The sequence below is a fragment of the Cryptomeria japonica genome, chromosome 3 (assembly GCF_030272615.1).
Source record: "Cryptomeria japonica chromosome 3, Sugi_1.0, whole genome shotgun sequence".
Taxonomy (NCBI): Eukaryota; Viridiplantae; Streptophyta; class Pinopsida; order Cupressales; family Cupressaceae; genus Cryptomeria; species Cryptomeria japonica.
This window is the reverse complement of record NC_081407.1, coordinates 376,141,837-376,160,950: the sequence shown is the minus strand read 5'-3', so window position 1 is coordinate 376,160,950 and position 19,114 is coordinate 376,141,837. Positions and strand designations below refer to the sequence as shown.

At 34.9% G+C, this 19,114-nt stretch overlaps 2 non-coding genes across 2 annotated transcripts; one reads left to right on the top strand and one right to left on the bottom strand.

Annotated features, from left to right (window-relative positions):
- The first annotated feature begins 4,125 nt into the window (after window positions 1-4,125).
- Window positions 4,126-4,199, top strand: TRNAE-UUC (transfer RNA glutamic acid (anticodon UUC)). The gene has a single exon. It is a non-coding gene; the product is annotated as a tRNA-Glu (tRNA).
- A 385-nt stretch (window positions 4,200-4,584) lies between these two features.
- On the bottom strand, window positions 4,585-4,657 carry TRNAA-AGC (transfer RNA alanine (anticodon AGC)). The gene has a single exon. It is a non-coding gene; the product is annotated as a tRNA-Ala (tRNA).
- Between the last annotated feature and the right edge of the window lie 14,457 nt (window positions 4,658-19,114).

Sequence of the window (19,114 nt, the reverse complement as noted above, 5' to 3'; positions counted from 1 at the left end):
TAGCCCTATGGTATAAACCCTAACCCTACACATAATCTTACCCTAACCCTAAATCCTAAGCGTAACCAGAACCTTAACACTAACCATGATGTAAATCCAAACCCTAACCATTAACATAATCTTAGCAATAATGTAAACCCTAACTATAATCTTAAACCTAACCCTTAACCCTAACCCTAACCCTATGATATAAACTCTGATCGTAGACATCCTTATCTCTCTGAATTGATGTATGTATCTTGTATTCTAGTAAATAGGGTTTTACTTAAGAAACCCTCTATACAACACAACCATTTTCCCTTGTTTTCATGCGTAGGATTAGATTTGACAAAACATGAGATTAAAAATGAGTTGAGTGAATTGTGACACTTAGTTATAAATTTAAAATAAGCATAAACACCTAGACCAAGGTGCCCAATACCTATATTAGACACCTTTTAGTTGGATTTCTAGAAGATAGGTCTACATGACATCCTGAATGCATTTCCACCCCTTTCTAATAGATTGGACACCCTCAAGACTAGGGTACCCAACACTCATGTTTGAAACTATTAACTCCATATTTTAGCTATAGGTTCTCATCTCTATCTTATTTCTAGATCTAATTTACTCTTTTGATTTTTTGTTCTTTAATTTATAGTTTATGCTAAAGTTCATCATTTTCGTACCATTTAACCTAGTTCATTTATACACACTTTACAATAACAAATCTATTGCAATAGAGGAATAAAATCCAAGTGTTCAAATCTCCTATTAGGAATATAGTTGAACCTATTCATGTTCCAATTCTATGCTATGAAGATTTGAGATCTTAGATTACATCCCTAGGCCTAGGGTCTCATTTATATACATATCAGTAAGAGTAAAAAACTAATAGCTAATCCTAGATTTTTTATAATATTTCTAGAAATGTAATTTTTTTTAAATTCACAAATTGCAACTTATAGAGAAAATTAATGGAAAATACAAAATTTCAATAATTGTTGGAAAATTAGCTTCAAAGTCAATTTTTTTTGTTGTTTTGATTTTATATAATTTATACCTTAAAACCCAACAAAAATTAGATCAAAATTCAAAATAGTTTTTAAGTTATGTTAGAAACAAAAATTTTGGCCCAAATTGAATCTTTGATACCATTTGTTATGATATTTCTTATAAATAATTGTAAAACTTTGTTACGAAGATGTATACCACTTTAAAAGGGTGATCTCCAATAACTCTAGATATTAATAATGCATAAATTTAGTATTTGATGATATGATGATATGGAAGAGGCTTCTCTTTCTTATTTATAGGCTTACCTATGTAGGGACATACCATTTCCTTCTAATTAAGAGGCATTATTTTAAACTAATATTTGTGTTAGAGTCAAGCATTCCACAAGACCTTATCCTTATTAAAATTAGGAATATATCATATTAGGATCATAACTATTTTATTATTTTTAAATACATTACCATGCATTTAAATTTGTTACATATATTGACTTAGAATACTTAATAAGATAACTTCAATAATTAATCTCATGTTCAAATATGGATTTTAGGTTATAAATTGATATCTTTTCATAAGCCTTTGTTATATTGGGAGTTACATGTACTTATTTTTAAAGTGTTTGTTAGGGTCATTAGGAATTAGTTTGTTATTAATTGTTCTTTTTATTATCAATTAGCTACATCAATTATATTTTTAAGGTGGGTCTCTATTTCTAGAATCATACCAATGATAATAATATTTTAGATTATATATATGGATTGTTGATAATAATTAATTATAAACGTGTTAATACAATGATGAAATAATCTCTCGTAAGTTTTTTAATATTTATTAAATTCATGTTCTAAACCATAGATGATTAGATTTTAGATATAGTGAACTCATTGTGAATGGTCGAGAAATATATATAAAGAAATTGGATATATGATTCACATATTTATGTATACCTTATTTATATGATTTACAAAATATAAACATGTGTTTTCTTTGAAATTTTTGTGATCCTATTTTCGAAATCGTAATACTCTTTGACAATATAGATAGATAAGAATAAGGTTTTGTCATTAATAATATCAGGTTACCACATAGGTAAACAAACTTTATACTTTGGATGGTTCATAGTGACTAATAAGAGGAATTCAATGAATAATTAATTTTAAAATAAATTGATAAAATTGAGAGGCCATTTTTCCCTCATAAATCTATCCCTGGTCAATTATTTGACTATGGTAATGATCAAAGATAATTGCGATTTATACATTAATCATTGTATATTAATCATTGCATAAATGGTGAAGAAAAACAAAGGATATATAGAATTTATCATTATATAGTTGATTGAATTATTGATCCATACATTAAATAGTATTGTTTCATACAATAATTAAATTTTTTAATAAAAATTAATATACTATATTAAATATTTTTAAAAAATTATTAAGATTCTTTTTAGATTTATTAGATATATATTTTATGTGCTAATCATTACATAAATGTTAAAGACATACAAAAGATATAAAAACTTTATCAATAAATAAAAAAAATTATTAAATAAAATTAATAAAATCTATTATGTGTTTTAAAAAAGCTATTAAGATTCCTTTTAGATTTATTGTATATGTTTATTGAACACTTAGTATTGTACAATAATCATTGCATAAATATTGAAGAAAAACAAAAAAAAATATAAACTTTATCATTATATATTCATTGAATAATTGATTCATAAATGAAATACATTAATTCATATAATAAATAAATCCTTTCAATTAAAAATTAATAAAATATAATGTGTTTAAAAAATGTTATTAAGAATCTGTTTAGTTTTATTTTACACTAATAATTATACAATAATAATTACATAAATATTCAAGACAAAAAAAAAAAAGAACTTTGTTATTATATATTGATTAAATTATTAATTTATAAATTAAATTGAAAAATTGATAAAATATATTATGTGTTTAAAAAAAATTTATTACTTTTAAAAAATTTATTGTATATATATTTTTAATAAACATTTCAAATCACATTCCATTAACACATTATTCAATAAATCTGAAAGAAATCTGAATAATACAGGATTTATACTACCAACTTTTTTTATTAAATATAAAAATAGCGTTGAATATGGGTAACGGAGGAGTGACACAACGCGTTGGGGTGCCTTTGGAACGCTGCAATGCTGCCTCTGTTAACCCTGCAGCGACGAAAATGCCGACCAACCCATCGCTGTGCATGCTTCTACTAGAAAAAGATTTGGTGAGTGGAACTAAAGTGTCTCTCACCTTCCTGCATGAGAGAAAGAGGCATTTTCTTCCGCACACTTTGTGAATTATTAATTAATTAGATACATTATTAAATAAAATGGCGAGTGCAGGAGGCCAAGGCGAAGTGTTACATGGCGGATGTCGCACAAGAACTTCGGGTGCTCAGGAGCAGATCCAGATTGAGTGAAATCAGTACCACGATCGACATCCAGGAGGAAGGAGCGATCATCTGAAGGCGCCTTCATGGAGTGATGAGACGGACCAAGTAATTCCAATGGAGGCAGTCCCTAGATTTTCAGGATCCAGAAAGGGTTTTCAAGAAAGGACCCGAAAATTCAACGGACCTCCTTGGACTCGTAGCAGGAATCGAATTGGAGCTCACCGCTCCAAACATCCTACTAGCAAGTGGTCCTCCATCTCGCAGGAATGGAAAGCTAAGGGTTTTCAGAGAGGGAAGAATGCGTGGTTCGAGGAAGCAATTTTGTACTAAGAAATTAAAGCTTGTTTTCATCATACCATTTGACTGCAAAAAGTTTTACAAATATCAGTTGGTTTCATTATTTCTTCTAAAATTCAACTTCTTCATGTTCAATAACTTTTCTTTGCCTTTTAATCAATAAGCTTGTCAAAATCATATCTAGACTAAATCTTTCATCCTGAATGCTACTAATAGACTTAAATTTATCAGAGTTCTCTTCACATCAACTTTCTATTTTTCACAAATTGGTTCAAGCTTTCATAACCAGACGACCGAGGTTCAAAAAATGAAACGGAAGAGTAGCACTTTCCAAAGTTTTTACAGTGCGATAGCAAAGTTTTACAGTTTTAGTTGAAATTCGGATATAAAGATTTGTCTGTCTTCATTGTCGTCTAGTCCGGTTAGGATATCTGGCTTTCACCCAGACGACCCGGGTTCAAATCCCGGCAACGGAAGTTTTAAGTTTTGTTAGATTCAAATCCCTGTATAACTGCATCATCGAACTTTTTCTTTTATCTGTGAATGTGTGTGTGCATTACATTGATCGTCGGACTATATCGTGGGTGCTTTCATCATCTCAGTGCAGATATTAATCATCCTTCACAACTCATTGCTCTATGGAGTATGAAACACATACATACATTTCAGTAATTGATTAAAGTGTGTGACTAGCGTTGCCGTTCTCGTTGCATGTTTCTTCAAAAATATGTTTTAATGCCTCAGTGAATTTAAATAAAATCTTAAACATTGAAGCTTGGAAGTAATCCTGATTATAAAGATATTGAACGAAATGGAGATGAAGCTTGGAAGTAATCCTGATTATAAAGATATTGAACGAAATGGAGATGCGGGGTATCGATCCCCGTACCTCTCGCATGCTAAGCGAGCGCTCTACCATCTGAGCTACATCCCCATATTTCTTTTTATCAGTTTTGCAAATAAAGTGTAACTTTTGTTTCTGTGTATTTTCATGCTCCCTTCCGTGTATTTTGCTGGAATTTTGCTTCCGTCTGTGTTTTATGAATTGCTCAACACAAGGTCGGAGGTTCAAGTCCTTTAGCGTGTGCTTTAACATTTGTGACCCTCAACTTTGACTTTCTTTGAAGCTCACAAAATCTCAAATTCAAATGCAGTTTCAGTAGTTGAATGTATAGTTGAACATGTATCAATTGTTGTGAGGGTTATTGATATCTTTTGTTCTAAAAATTGAACAAATAAAATCTATTGTTTGAAACATAAAATATCAATTTTTGTTAGGAAATGTACCAAGAGTTGTTAGAAAATGTACTAATATTGTAAAAAATAACCAATCAGGTGATGCCATATCAGCTGCACAACTATTGGGGCCTCTTTTGCACACCTATTGGTCTCACTTTTTTGGGGGGCTGTCTTGAACAGCTTGGCAAAAAGCATGCTGATGTGGCACCATACTTGATGATGTGGTGCTGAAAGCTTAGTTATAAGGAGGGGACTTGCCAAGTAAGCTACTGTAAAAAATTGAGAGTCATTTGAAATTTTCACATAAGATTTATAAATAGATGTGCTTAAAAATAGGTCATCCCATGGGAGGTACGATTACAACCCTGGCCATTCAAAATAATAGCAAGAAACATATCTATCTATTATGATCAATTTTAAAGATTAAATACATTCCTTTTCTTGTCAAGATTTCCAAGGAAATAGGTAGAGAATAAAATACACATTAAAAATTGCTGGAATTGCCTTTCAAAATTTGCTTGTGATTAATACAATAATCCATTGATTAAACTAGGATAATTATAGGGAATGTGTGGCATCATAATATGAGGAGTCCACTTCAATCTAGAGGATGGACAAAGTGAATAGGTGCAAAGTGAATATGAGGAATATGAGAGAACAGAAAATACAGAAAACAGACAAAAGATTCATATTCATCAAAATAAAGTATTACATCAATTTGACTGACCGAGTTGCTACTCATAGATTTGATCACCATTACATTCAAAGACCAATATCCTCTAACAACTCTGTTGAGCTTCACATTAAACTTCTCCACATTAAAGCCTAATTTAAAGCTTTTCCTGTTAAATAAAATATTATCAAAAAAAAAAAAAAAAAGAATCAGAAAAATATTAACGTGGAATTGGACAAGTGAAAAGCATGTCCTCGAACAAAGAGGTTTTGCTTAACTGCATGGAGATTGAAGCCACCCAACATTGTTTTTCCAGAACCTAACAACAGCTGTGTGACTTTTTCCAGCCCCGTTAATTATCGCACAGTCACCAATTTCCAATCTATGGTTAACAGCACCAGAGTTTGTGATGCCAGGGAATCCAGGTGGACTCGCTATCCGGCTTAATCTATATCTTTTAGTTTTTTAAATGTTTCTGCTTTGAGTTACTTATAGTTTGGTTTTTTTTCTTCCACTGCCAGGTTATGTACTATTTCAAATGCTTATTAATACTGTAATATGTAATATTTTTTTTAAATTGATTATTTTAACTATTTTTGATTTATTTTTTAATTTATATTAAATCGGGTAAATAAACTTGAAATATTAGCTAATTTTGTTAATTTCATAACTATTTTCTTTTAATATTAAAAAATTAATTTGAAAACTACAAATTTGAAAAAAAAATACAAAAAAATATGCTCCTCAATTTTCCCAAAACAATTTGAGAAAATAATTTTAATTGTGTCAAAAAGTGTGGGTCGTACAGATACATAGTATGGTCCTCAAACAAACATTTTTAAAACATAATTTTTAAAACTCCATTCAAAACTTTATTTTTTATTATGTGGGTATTAAAATAAATTACATATTTGGAAACAAGATTCAATCTCCAAGTGTTTCAAAATTTAATCTCAAATAAGACAAAACCTGAAAATCAGGGAAAACACTTCCAATTTTTTGCCAAAAGTGACTCATCTTCTTCCACTAACCCTAAAGAGATTGATTTCTATACAAAAATAATATTTTTATTATATGTAAGTGGTTTTATTATATGTAAAATAAACTAATTCAAAAAAGAAATCATAACTTAAGATGAATAATATTTAGGTAAATAGAATTAGTCCTCAAATAAAGAGAACATGAACACTAATCTTAATTCACTTAATTGAAGAGTGGAAATATTGAACCATAACCCTAGACCTAATGCACTAAAAAAATTGAGTCATATATGAAAATAAACCCTAACCTTGTACTAGATTGAAGCAAGAATCTTAACCAAATTATACCATAAGCATAAAAAATAAACCAAATTGAACCATAACTTTAAATCTAATTAAACACTAAACAAATAATATCGAAACTCCAATCCTAAACATAATTGAACCCTAATACTAACACTAAACTAAATTGAGCCCTATGCTAAATTTAACCCTATACCAAATAAAACACTAACCATGTACTAAATTAAATCAAAATCATAGAATAAATTACACTCTAAATATAAAACTAAATCAAATTAAACCCCAACCATAAAACGAGTTGAATACTATAGCAAATTCAACACTATCCCTATACCACATAGAAACAAAACCCTAAATCAGATTGAATGCTAACTATGACACTAAATGAAATTGAACTCTAAACCTCAAACTAATTGAACGTTAAAATAAGTTAAACTCTAATAATATAAATCTAATTTAACACTAACCCAAATTAAACCCTAAAACCAAATTATACCCTAACCTTAACACTAAACCAACTTAAGTTCTAGCACTACACACTAATCCTAACACTAAACCATTTAACCATTAACTAATCCCAATTGAATGTTAAACCAAATTAAACACTAACCATAATAAGGAACACAAATTTATAATATATTTAAAGAAAATGATTCAAACAAACCCTTTTTATCACCTTGAAAATTAAACCTTAAAAATCAAGTTAATTAAATATTAAACCAAATTTTACCCTAAATGTATGAACCCTAACCATATCATTCAACTGAATTGAACCCTAGCTTGAAACAATATTAAACGCTTACCCTAAACCTAATTGAACTTAAAACAAAATTTAAACCTAACCCCAAACCAAATTCAACTTTGAACCTAACACTAAACTAAAGATGAAAGAAAATTTGAAACTTAACTATAACCCTCAAACGAATTTAACTATAACCCTAACAAAAAAACCAAACAAAATTGAACTATAGACCTTAACCTAATTAAACATTAAACCATTGAAACCAAATTAAAACCTAACCCAACCTAGATTAAATCATATCAAACCTTAACCTTAAAGCTAAGTGAAAGTTAAACTAATATGATCCCTAATCCCACATTTTATTGAACATTAAACTAAATTAAACCTTAAAAATCAACTTAATTGTTCATATAAAACAAAATTTGTCTCTAAATGTATGAAACCTAACCACAACATTCAACCAAATTGAACCCTAGCCTGAAATAATATTAAACACTAACCCTAAACCTAATTGAACATGAAACCAAATTTAAACCTAACCCCAAACTAAATTCAACCTTGACCCTAATGCTAAACTAATGTTTTTTTGTTTGTTTTGAATGAAGGGGTAAAAACTTTACTGAAGAACAGAATCAAGAATTACAAAAGAGAGCTAGAGTCTCAAAGCCCCAAGAGGGAACCACAAGCCCAACCCAAGAGAGAGCCAGAGTCTCAAGGCCCCATGGAGGAACCACAAGACCAACCTAAGATCGGCCTGCTTCATAACTATCCATATCCTCAACAAATATCTTATGGACCTGTCTTGACAGTAATCCAGGGAGAGTTTCTCCCAACCTTCAACTTTCCAATCATCGTCATGTTTCGAGGCCCAATTAGCCAAACAAACAACTGCTCTATTCCATTCACAAGGAATGTGGATGAAGACGCCTTCTCCATCATAGAACTAATTTCAAGAATCTGGTGAATGATCCCTTCCCATTGCCAATGAACCCCACTCACCTTCTGCTCAAACAACAAGTTAACAATAATTTGTGAATCTGATTCGCAGATAACCTTCCGCCACTCCAACTCCAAGGCCTGCTCAAGGGAATAGAAGATTTCTAATCCCTCCATTAAGTTATTAGATTGCCGCCCTTTATGCACCGAGAAGAAGAAAACCTCCTCCCCCCTACTATCCCTACCAACACCGCCAATCCCAGCAGGGCCCAGATTACCCCTAGAGGAGCCATTGATGTTAGTCTTGATGGACTCATTCCGAGGAGGCATCCATTTTCCCATCCTCTGAAACTTCTTCATAGCATGCCTACCTCTCCTAACACACGCCAAGGTGGGTGAAATCTCCTGCAACCCTAACCTACTCACAATATCAGCCTCTCCTCTATCCAGAGGAAAATTCACTGCACATTTAGCTTCCACCATCTCCCGAATCATACCAATGATTCTATTCCACACTTGCTGAACTAATAATCTGACCTCCCTAAAGATCCTCCTATTCCTCTCTAGCCAGATCTGTCACAGTATGAAAATGGGCCCAATATGTCAGACAGTCTGGAGAAAAGAGGACAAGATAGCAGGCCTGCCTAAACTACTCCAAAAATCCACCAAATAATCCGCGTGAACACAAGGATGCTTTGACACCCCCCACCAGTAATGCCAATTTAGCAGCAAGAAAGGGCATCTGAAGAACAGGTGTGAGGAATCCTCCTCCCCATTACCACACAAAACACAGATGGAAGGCCCAAGGAATCCCTGCTTATGAATGTTGTCCCAAGTTAGACATCTATTCAAACCCAAATTCCAAGCAAAACAGTTACACTTCAACCTAGATAAATTATTCCACATGATTCCACCAAAGTACCTTCCTCCCCTCCAATCTTTGGGACGACAACTCCTAGTAGCCACTAGCCATAGTGAAAATGCCCTTAGGATTTGGGGACCAAGCAAGTCTGTCCCTACCCTTAAGGGAGCTACAATGTCTACTTGCCAAAATGCTATACAACTCAGCACACTCTTCATCCATACCAGCAATCGACCATTCATTAGGATCCCTCTACCACTCCAACTCCAACCGGCCACACCTATAAATAGCCTTAAAGTTGATCACCCTAGACCACCCTACCTCCAGGAACCTCTTGAAAAGATTGTCAAGGTTGGGAGACGGATCAAGGATGGGAGGATAACCATCCCAAGAGTTAAACCAAAAAAGCAGCACTTCCCCGTGCTTACATATCCAAAAAATTCCTTCCTTTATAAGAGAAGCCCCTTTCTTGAGAGTACTCCAAATCAAAGAACCTTTTCCCTCAAGTGGATATCTTGGGATTTCCTCCTTCGAGATCCTCTGCATGTATTTGCAGGCCAAAATACTAGCCTAGCCTCGATCCTATTCAACTCACCACCTCCAGTACAATTTAGCTGCCAAAGCCTCCCGAAATAAAACAGACTGCCTTAAGCCAAGCCCACCTGACTTCTTCGGCATACAAACCAAGTCCTAATTGACAAGACACCATTTGTAGGAGGACATATTGCCTTTCTAGAGAATCCAATCCCTTCAGGAACCACTTAAGGGCCACTTGGAGCATACACCAATAAATCGAAAGACCTTGAACCACTAACTGGATCAGTTGAACCATCCTAGCAAAGGATAACCATTTATGTGTGCAATGTTCATCCTTCATCTAAAATTTGTCCAGGATACCCTGCCATGAATCCCTGGGAGGGTTACCAGTAGAGATAGGATTAACTAGGTAAGTTAGGGAAGAGAACCAACTTGGAATCTCAGGATATGAGCAATCCTCCTCTGAATATTTGTAGGTGTGTTGAAGAAGAGAATGGAAGATTTATCCTTATTGATCAACTGGCCTGAAGCGACATGATAAACATCCAAACTTTTTGCATATTCGAAGCTTCTCTAATCCTAGCTAGTCCCATTAGGACTGTGTCATCAATAAACTGCAAATGGGATTGAGGATGTAGGCCATTTCCCTAATTCTAGCCTTGAATAATACCCAAACCCATATTATGCTTAATCAACCTCCCCAGAACCTCAGCTAGAAGAATGAATAAGTATGTGGAGAGGGGGTCCCCATGGCAAAGACCCCTAGAAGCACCAAACAACTCTGTATGATCTCCATTGATCAGCATAGAGGAGGTAGAAGTAATACAACTCATTACCCATTAAATCCATTCATCAGAAAAGCCAAAGGCCCTAAGGATCTTTTGGAGAAAGGACCAACATATTCTATAATAAGCCTTAGACATATCTAGCTTAATAAACATAGCTTTTTCCTTGGAAGCTGCCATAGAATGAATGGCCTTAGTAGCAATGACCACACCATATAGGATTTGGCGACCTTCCACAAACCCACTCTACTCCTCTGAGATGATATCCCCAAGATGGTTCTTCAACCTCTCCACTATCAACTTAGAAATGATCTTATAAACCACATTACAAAGAGAGATAGGGTAGAACTAGCCTAGCCGGTCAACCCCATCACACTTGAGGATTAGTGCAATGAAAGTCATATTCAAAGAACGAAGCATTTGCTTATTCATTTGAGACTCTTGGACCACCTCCAATAAGTCCAATTTGATAATATCCTAAAAATCTTGAAAGAACTCAGCTGGGAACCCATCCGAACCAGGGGCTTTTCCTTTCCTCATGAGAAAAATAATCCTCTCAAGTTCTTCCAACAAAATAGGACCCATAAGTTTCTCATTCATCTCCATAGTAACTAGAGAAGAAATACAAGAACAAACTTGATTCTCCTCTTTTGTTCCCCCCTGAGTATCCTCCCTAAAGAGGGACTAAAAATATTGTAAAGCCTCCCTAGAGATCTCCTGCAAGGATAAACACGGCTCGCCTCTATCATTGACCAGAACAGGAATAGAATTGCAATGTCTTCTTGCTTTCACTAAATTGAATAAGAATGCAACATTCTTATCCCCCACTTGAAGCCAATCAATACAAGCTCTCTATTTCCAATAGTCCCTAAGCTCTCATTCCTCTAAATCCTTGATAGCCCCATCTCCCCCCCTGTAGAGTGGAAAATTGCGAGCGAACCCCAAGTGTTCCCCCCACCACTCCAAAGAGAGGGAAAGGCGGTCACTAGGGTTGACGGTTTTCACTTAGGGGAGACTTTACATTCAAAAGAGGGGTTGAAACCCACAAGATCCAATCCCACACAATGCAAGACTAGATTCTAAATGAGTTTCAAGGGTTAAGACATCAAGGCTACCCTCTTTTGTAAAGAATGTAGATAAAAGGATTAAGCTAGGAATGCATGAAAAGTGAGAAAGATTCACTTATAAACAGAGATAGGAATATAGGATGAAGCTGCGGACCTGGAATTAGTAGTAAAATGTCGAGACGGAGCTGTCCTGTAAATTTGAGCGAAAGTTGATGGGACGATGGCGCCCGACGTGCACACAGTCCTCCGAAAAATCTGCAAAACGAAGGGGGATCTGTTCGTCTCTGCACAAGGATTCCAGATCTTCAATTACAGCCACATACCTGCAACCTACACACAGAAAAGCGAGGATGATTGGGGGTTAGGGATTAGGGGTTTGCCCTTAGGTCAAACCCCAGTTTTGGAATTAACCAAGAAATGAGAATGCTGTAAATGTAAATGATTGTAATGTAATAAAGTACTGATACCTTGTTGTAAGAATGTTTGTATTCTTACATGCGAAGGTGTAAATGTTGTTGTATGTTGTAAGTTGTATGTCATCTCCTCTTCAATGGTTGAATCCTTGCCTTGAATGCAACACTTAGCCTTGAATGGAGACTTAGAATGATCAATTGCTTGAAGGAATGCTTGAATGCTTGAATGCTTGAATGTTTGAATATCGCTTCCAGCTTTTTTCTCTCCTTTCAAAATGGGAGAGGAAATGTAGTTTATATACTTGTCAATTAGGGTTAAAAGATTGATTTTTCTGACCTTAGGCCGACCAGGAAACATTATTTTCCAATTTGCAAACATAAAGACCCGAGACCCAAAAGAGACCGGGCCCAAAAATAGGGCCAGGGACCAGGGCGCTGGGTGCCATGGTCCCACCTCTAGGGACAGCAAGGTGCAAGGAGGATCAGGCCAGGGTGTTGAAAAATGCAGTTTTTGATGTCATGAACAAGTTTCGGGGTCTCCATTCAGGTTCAGTGTTGCATCGCCATCGTGAAGACCCAAATGCAGTCGAAATTGCAAGTGTCACAATTTTAGGATGCTACATTTAGCCCCCACTTTAGCAGGAGTATAAGCGTACACTCATACTTCCGGTAAAGTGCAAGGAAACAATATTGAAAGACTTTCACCACGTCAAGGAGGCAAGATACACCAAGCCCCCAGTGGACTAAGGATCTTACGACTTCGATTGACAAAGTAAAAGGGAATATCATGATGGAGAACCATGACTGTCAGTAGTAAGGTTCCCTCACTATGAGTCATGTAAGAAAAATACCAAAAAATTTCAAGGCAAAGCTAAGTTTGCCAAGAAATTTTCAAGTATCCTGAAGAGATAGACAGGGTGTATGCCCCCCCACGTTAAAGCGATCGCACACGCCTCAATGGGGGTGATTGCTTTAAGGTAGTGATACACATAAGAAATGAGAAGGGAAAGGAGCACGTTATCACAAAGATTTAGCCCCCAAGTGTGAGATAAACCCAAGGATAATAGACACAAAACACAAAGCACGAGGTGACTTCGCTTTCCTCGGGGTTAGTATGCTATATGATAATTCATGTATATCATATGTATGTATGCATAATTGTTCTTCATTCCCCAATCAAGGAAGGTCACCTAGAAGAAGGGAACACATGTGTCTTTTGAGTCAATAGGAGAGAGACCAAAAGAGATCTCAATGCTTTGCATCGTCCTCAAGTAAACAACACTAAGGACAACAAATAGAAGAATGAGAATAACGCATAGAAGGAGTAACAAAAGAAAGAGAGGAGGAGAGAATCTGCTATGCTAATGAACTAGTCTAGCACGTCATCTACCCCCCGATCTTGTTGATCAATGTTTCGGGAAGGCAGGGAACATGCTAGAGGAGGAACATCCAACACAGCAGATGGAGCTATCACAAGATCCAAACAAGGGCTATGTTCATGTTCCAAGCCACGTTGTTCTTGTCTAGGAGCTAGGATAAGTGCTTTAGAAAATTCATTAGATAAATGGTTATCAACATCAACATATTCATATTCACTATCAGAAGCAAGAGAAGTAACATTTTCATCATGAATAACATTTTCATCTATATCATCATCAAGATTTATAAAAATAGGATCTTTAACTCACACAGGATCAAGATCATCATGTATCTTATGTTTAGGAGATTTTGGCTCAATTTCTGGCTGAGGATAAAAATGGAATAATGCTTGTTGAAGGTGTTTTTGGAGATTGCAAAGTTTGAGAAGCAGCTGCCTGAGCTCTAAGATGACGCTTTCGTCGACATTCACACGCAGAACGATTTCGTCTAGTCTTAGTAGGAAGTGGAGAAGATTGAGGAGGAGGAATGTTCTCATCCTTATCACTTGGGTGTTTAGGTTGTGGTCTCTTAGGCTGGATAATAGGAGAAGAGGAAGGTCTCTTCTCTCTATAAAAGGAAGGAGGAGGAACTGCTCCATATAAAGGAGGAATATTTGGTTTAGGAAGGAGACCAAGTCCATCATGACGAGGAGGTATAGGTCTACTTTTAGAAAGTTTATTAGACGTAGACATAGTCACATTCATAGGAATGGGTTGGGAATCTTCTTGAGGAAAGACATTAGTTTTATCTTTCAAAGGAAGAACTTCCTTCTCAAGAATGATAGGAATATCAAGTTTGGGTGTTCTAGGTTCACTTAGAGATAGGATCATATCTGTTTTCCACTTTTGATAAGATTTGAAAAGATGATCACTTCGCGGAGGAAGAGATTGGAATTGTTGAGGCCAAAAATAATCAATAGGAACGCTAGAAGTTCTTTCAGCTGGTTTAAAGAGACTATGATTGATAGTAACAACTTCACCGTTATGGGGAAATTTCAAACATTTATGAATAGGAGAAGCAATAGCTTTCATGGAAGATAGCCAAGGATAGCCTAGCTTCACACGAAATTGTTCGGATGAAGGAATAATAGCAAAGTTCACATCAAGGGATTTGTTATGGACCTCAATAGGTAATGTAATGAAAACCAATTGCAGGAGAAGAAAATGCATCAAATAATTTCACAACCATATTTTTTCTGTCATAGATCACTTGATTCAATTGCAAAGTAAAGAGAAATTCTTTAGTAATAACATTAACCATGCAAGAAGGGTCAATAAGCACTCCACGACAAGGTGTATTCTTGACTTTTGCAACTATGTATAAAGGACCATCAGGTTCCCTGATAGTTTCACTAGAATCAAATGTGATGGAAGGTTCTTTAGGGTTTTCTTGCTGCTCTACAAAGTTAATCACATTCGGAGTCATAGACACAAGACCATCAGATGAGAAAGAGGAATCATTAGTCTCAATCACATTAGAGGTATGAGAAGGTAATGGATCAGTAAAAATCTTAAGATTTTGGTTAGGAGGAGCTATAGATGTATTGCCTTTATCATTCACTCCAGAAAAAGAGATAGTATTATTATCAATCAAATCTTGAATTTTACCATTTAAAGCAAAACATTTTTTCAGTATCATGCCCAGGTTGACGATGAAATTGACAAAAAGATTTGTTATCAAAATAGGGTGAATTAATCTTTGTAGGATCGATTTGCTTTACAGGAGGGAGAGTAAGCACATTTTGTTCCAATAACTTATTCATAATACTATGCAATGATTCATTCAAAGGAGTAAACTTTCTTTCTTTCTTGAAAAACTTAGAAATAGGAGGCACACCTGATGCTGCATTCACATTGTTGTTGATGATGTTTTCATTGAATTTAATGGACTCTCTGTTCGGTTTAAACTTTCCAAATGGTTGTTGACTACTATCACCCTTATCACTCGAAGCCATAGGATTTGCTTGTTCCATTTGACTCACAGTCAGTTGATAATTGTGAAGAGTTGCACACAACTGTTGGAAAGAAGTAAACTCAGAAAACAAAAGTTTGTCTCGAATATCTTTTTGTAAATTAGAAATAAAGATTCTTTGAATATCATTGTCAGGCACTGGAAAAGAAATTTGAGCACACAAATGCTTATATCTACCAATGAAATCAGTCACTTTTTCTTTAACACCTTGTTTACAATGCATTAAATCAATCAAAGTAACTTTAGGACTTATATTGTTTTGAAATTGTTGAATGAAAGCATTTGCAAGTTGTTCGAAAGAAGTAATAGAATAAGAAGGCAACGAGCAATACCATTGTAAGGCTTTATCTCTTAATGTCCTAGTAAACAGTTTTGCAAGCAACCTTTGGTCATAAGCAAAATCGGTACATATTGTTTGAAAAGTCTTAACATGTGTTAGAGGATCACCTTTACCATTATAAAGCTCCAAATGCGGGATTTCAACATGTTTAGGAGGGATAGCTCAAACAATGTCAAGAGAAAGTGGGCTCGCAACATCAAATGTGGGCACACTAAACTTAGATTGATTCATAGAGGCAATTTGTTGCTATAAAGAAGAGACAGTTTGTGCAAGATTGTTAATGGTCACTTCAGTCAAAGAATTCATATTAGATGTGTTAGATTGTGATGGAGGTATTATGTTATTGAAAGAAGGTATTGATTGAGAGTAAGGTGGTGGGACACTATGATAGTTAGTCATAGGAGATGATTGGAAAGGAGGAACACTACAAGGAGGAATGGAATGGTTAAATGAATTGCCCCCTTGCGCTAGGTTCATTTGTGGAGATGTAATAGGGACACTCATTGAAGGAATGAATGAAGAAGTCAGATTGAATGAAGGAAGAGGATTAATTGAAGAGGAAGGATTGCCCCCATGGCTGGTGATCATAGGCGGGATGTCTTGTATAGAAGTAGCCATTATGTTTGATGTAAAAGTAGGTATGCTAGCAATAGAGGTTGTCAAAGGAATAGAATGATTGACTTGAGTAGGAGGTTGTGTATAACCTAAAGTTTCAGCACAACTCTTCATAGGCATCACATTCGAATCCACAATGTGTGGAATACCATGCAAAATATCAATTCCATTCTTATCACTTTGAACCATACGTTTTAGACCCTCAATTAATGAAAGAGCTTGACTATCGAGATACTCTTGAGACATCCATTACTGAAAATCATCAAATTGGTTATCCAATTTCAAAAGTTGTTCTACAAAAACCTCATGGAGAGCTTCTTCATCATTAGGAGGATTAGAGGAATTACCCGTGTCCTCGTTAAAAAGGCTATTCAAATTAGGTTCCATCTCCTCAGTAATTAAACCTTGGAAAGACTTAATTCTAAGGCTTCGTCTAATGGGAATAGTGTAAGTAGGGCTTATTGTTGTAAAACTCATGCACTAGAGAGTGAGAGAAGATTTTGAATTTAGAGGTAGCAAATTTCAGTAAAATCAGCCAATCTCCTAGATTTAAGCTGTTAAATGCAATCATGACAATCTCCCAAAATTTTGGAAAAAATGTCAGGGACCGTGGCACTCGTGGTGCACATGGTCCTCGCAACTTTTTTTGAAATTTTCAGGGATGAAAGTTATGATGATTTTAAAGCTAATCTGAAAAAATTGAGTGATTTTATGATCTATAGATAAGCCAAATTAAAGTTGCAATCTCAAAATTGAACCCTACCCAGATTGTTGAAAAATGCAAAATTTGAATTTTGAAAAAGAGAGGGAAACTGAAATTTTGGATTTTATGATTTTAGAGGGAATACCAAAAGCAATGCAAGTTTTGAATTTTAAAAGCTGACTCAATTTCACGCAAAATTTGATTTTGAGAGTGGAAATCAAAGTTGTTGCAATTAAACACTTAATTTCAAAAGTCACAAAATGCAAAAATTTGAATAAAGCACTGAAATTTCGAATGAACGCCAACACACTTTTCAAATTTAGGATAGTAAGAACACAAATTTGACAAAAAATTTCAATTTCAACAATTTTTGAATGATTAGGAGCCTTAATCCAAGCAATCACTAGACCAATTTTGACTTTAATTTTGAAAGTGTTGTAATTGATAAAATCAGCCAAAATTCTGGGTTTTAGCAGAAAAATACAGTAAGATCTAGCTCCCAAAATTTTGAAAAAAATGTTGGGGACGATGGCGCTCAGGGTGCACACGGTCCTCGCAACTTTTTTCCAAATTTTCAGGGATGAAAGATATTATGATTTTATTGCGAAATCCAAAGTTACAACTGATTTGGAAATGTTTTGATCAGTGATATTATCAGTCAAAGGTTGAATCAAGAGGGTTTTAAAAATAAGGGTTTTGAGACTTAACCACTTAATTTTCAGAATTAAAGCACAAATATGAATTGACAATTTTAAATAGAAGGGTAGATCTGAAACAAGCATTAACAATTAGACATTTCACAAGCTTAATTACTAAAAAGAAAATTTAGGGTTTTTATGCAATTAACCTCTAAAATTTGCAAAAGATCAAACATGGAAATGTAATTAAGGAAGCAAATTTTCAGATCTAACCATGAATAATCAGAAAGGATGTTCACATTGGGTTCACCAAAATGTAAAGCAGAAAATCGCGAGCGAACCCCAAGTGTTCCCCCCACCACTCCAAAGAGAGGGAAAGGGGGTCACTAGGGTTGATGGTTTTCACTTAGGGGAGACTTTACATTCAAAAGAGGGGTTGAAACCCACAAGATCCAATCCCACACAATGCAAGACTAGATTCTAAATGAGTTTCAAGGATTAAGACAACAAGGCTACCCTCTTTTGTAAAGAATGTAGATAAAAGGATTAAGCTAGGAATGCATGAAAAGTGAGAAAGATTCACTTATAAACAGAGATAGGAATATAGGATGAAGCTACGGACCTGGAATTAGCAGTAAAATGTCGAGACGGAGTTGTCCTGCAAATTTGAGCAAAAGTTGACGAGACGATGGTGCCCAGCGTGCACACGGTCCTCCGAAAAATGTGTGAAACGAAGGGGGATCTGTTCGTCTCTGCACAAGGATTCCAGATCTTCAATTATAGCCGCGTACCTACAACCTACACACAAAAAAGCGAGGATGATTGGGGGGTTAGGGATTAGGGGTTTGCCCTTAGGTCAAACCCCGGTTTTGGAATTAACCAAGAAATGAGAATGCTGTAAATGTAAACGATTGTAATGTAATAAAGTACTGATACCTTGTTGTAAGAATGTTTGTATTCTTACATGCGAAGGTGTAAATGTTGTTGTATGTTGTAAGTTTTATGTGATCTCCTCTTCAATGGTTGAATCCTTGCCTTGAATGCAACACTTAGCCTTGAATGGAGACTTAGAATGATCAATTGCTTGAAGGAATGCTTGAATGCTTGAATGTTTGAATATCGCTTCCACCTTTTTTCCCTCCTTTCAAAATGGGAGAGGAAATGTAGT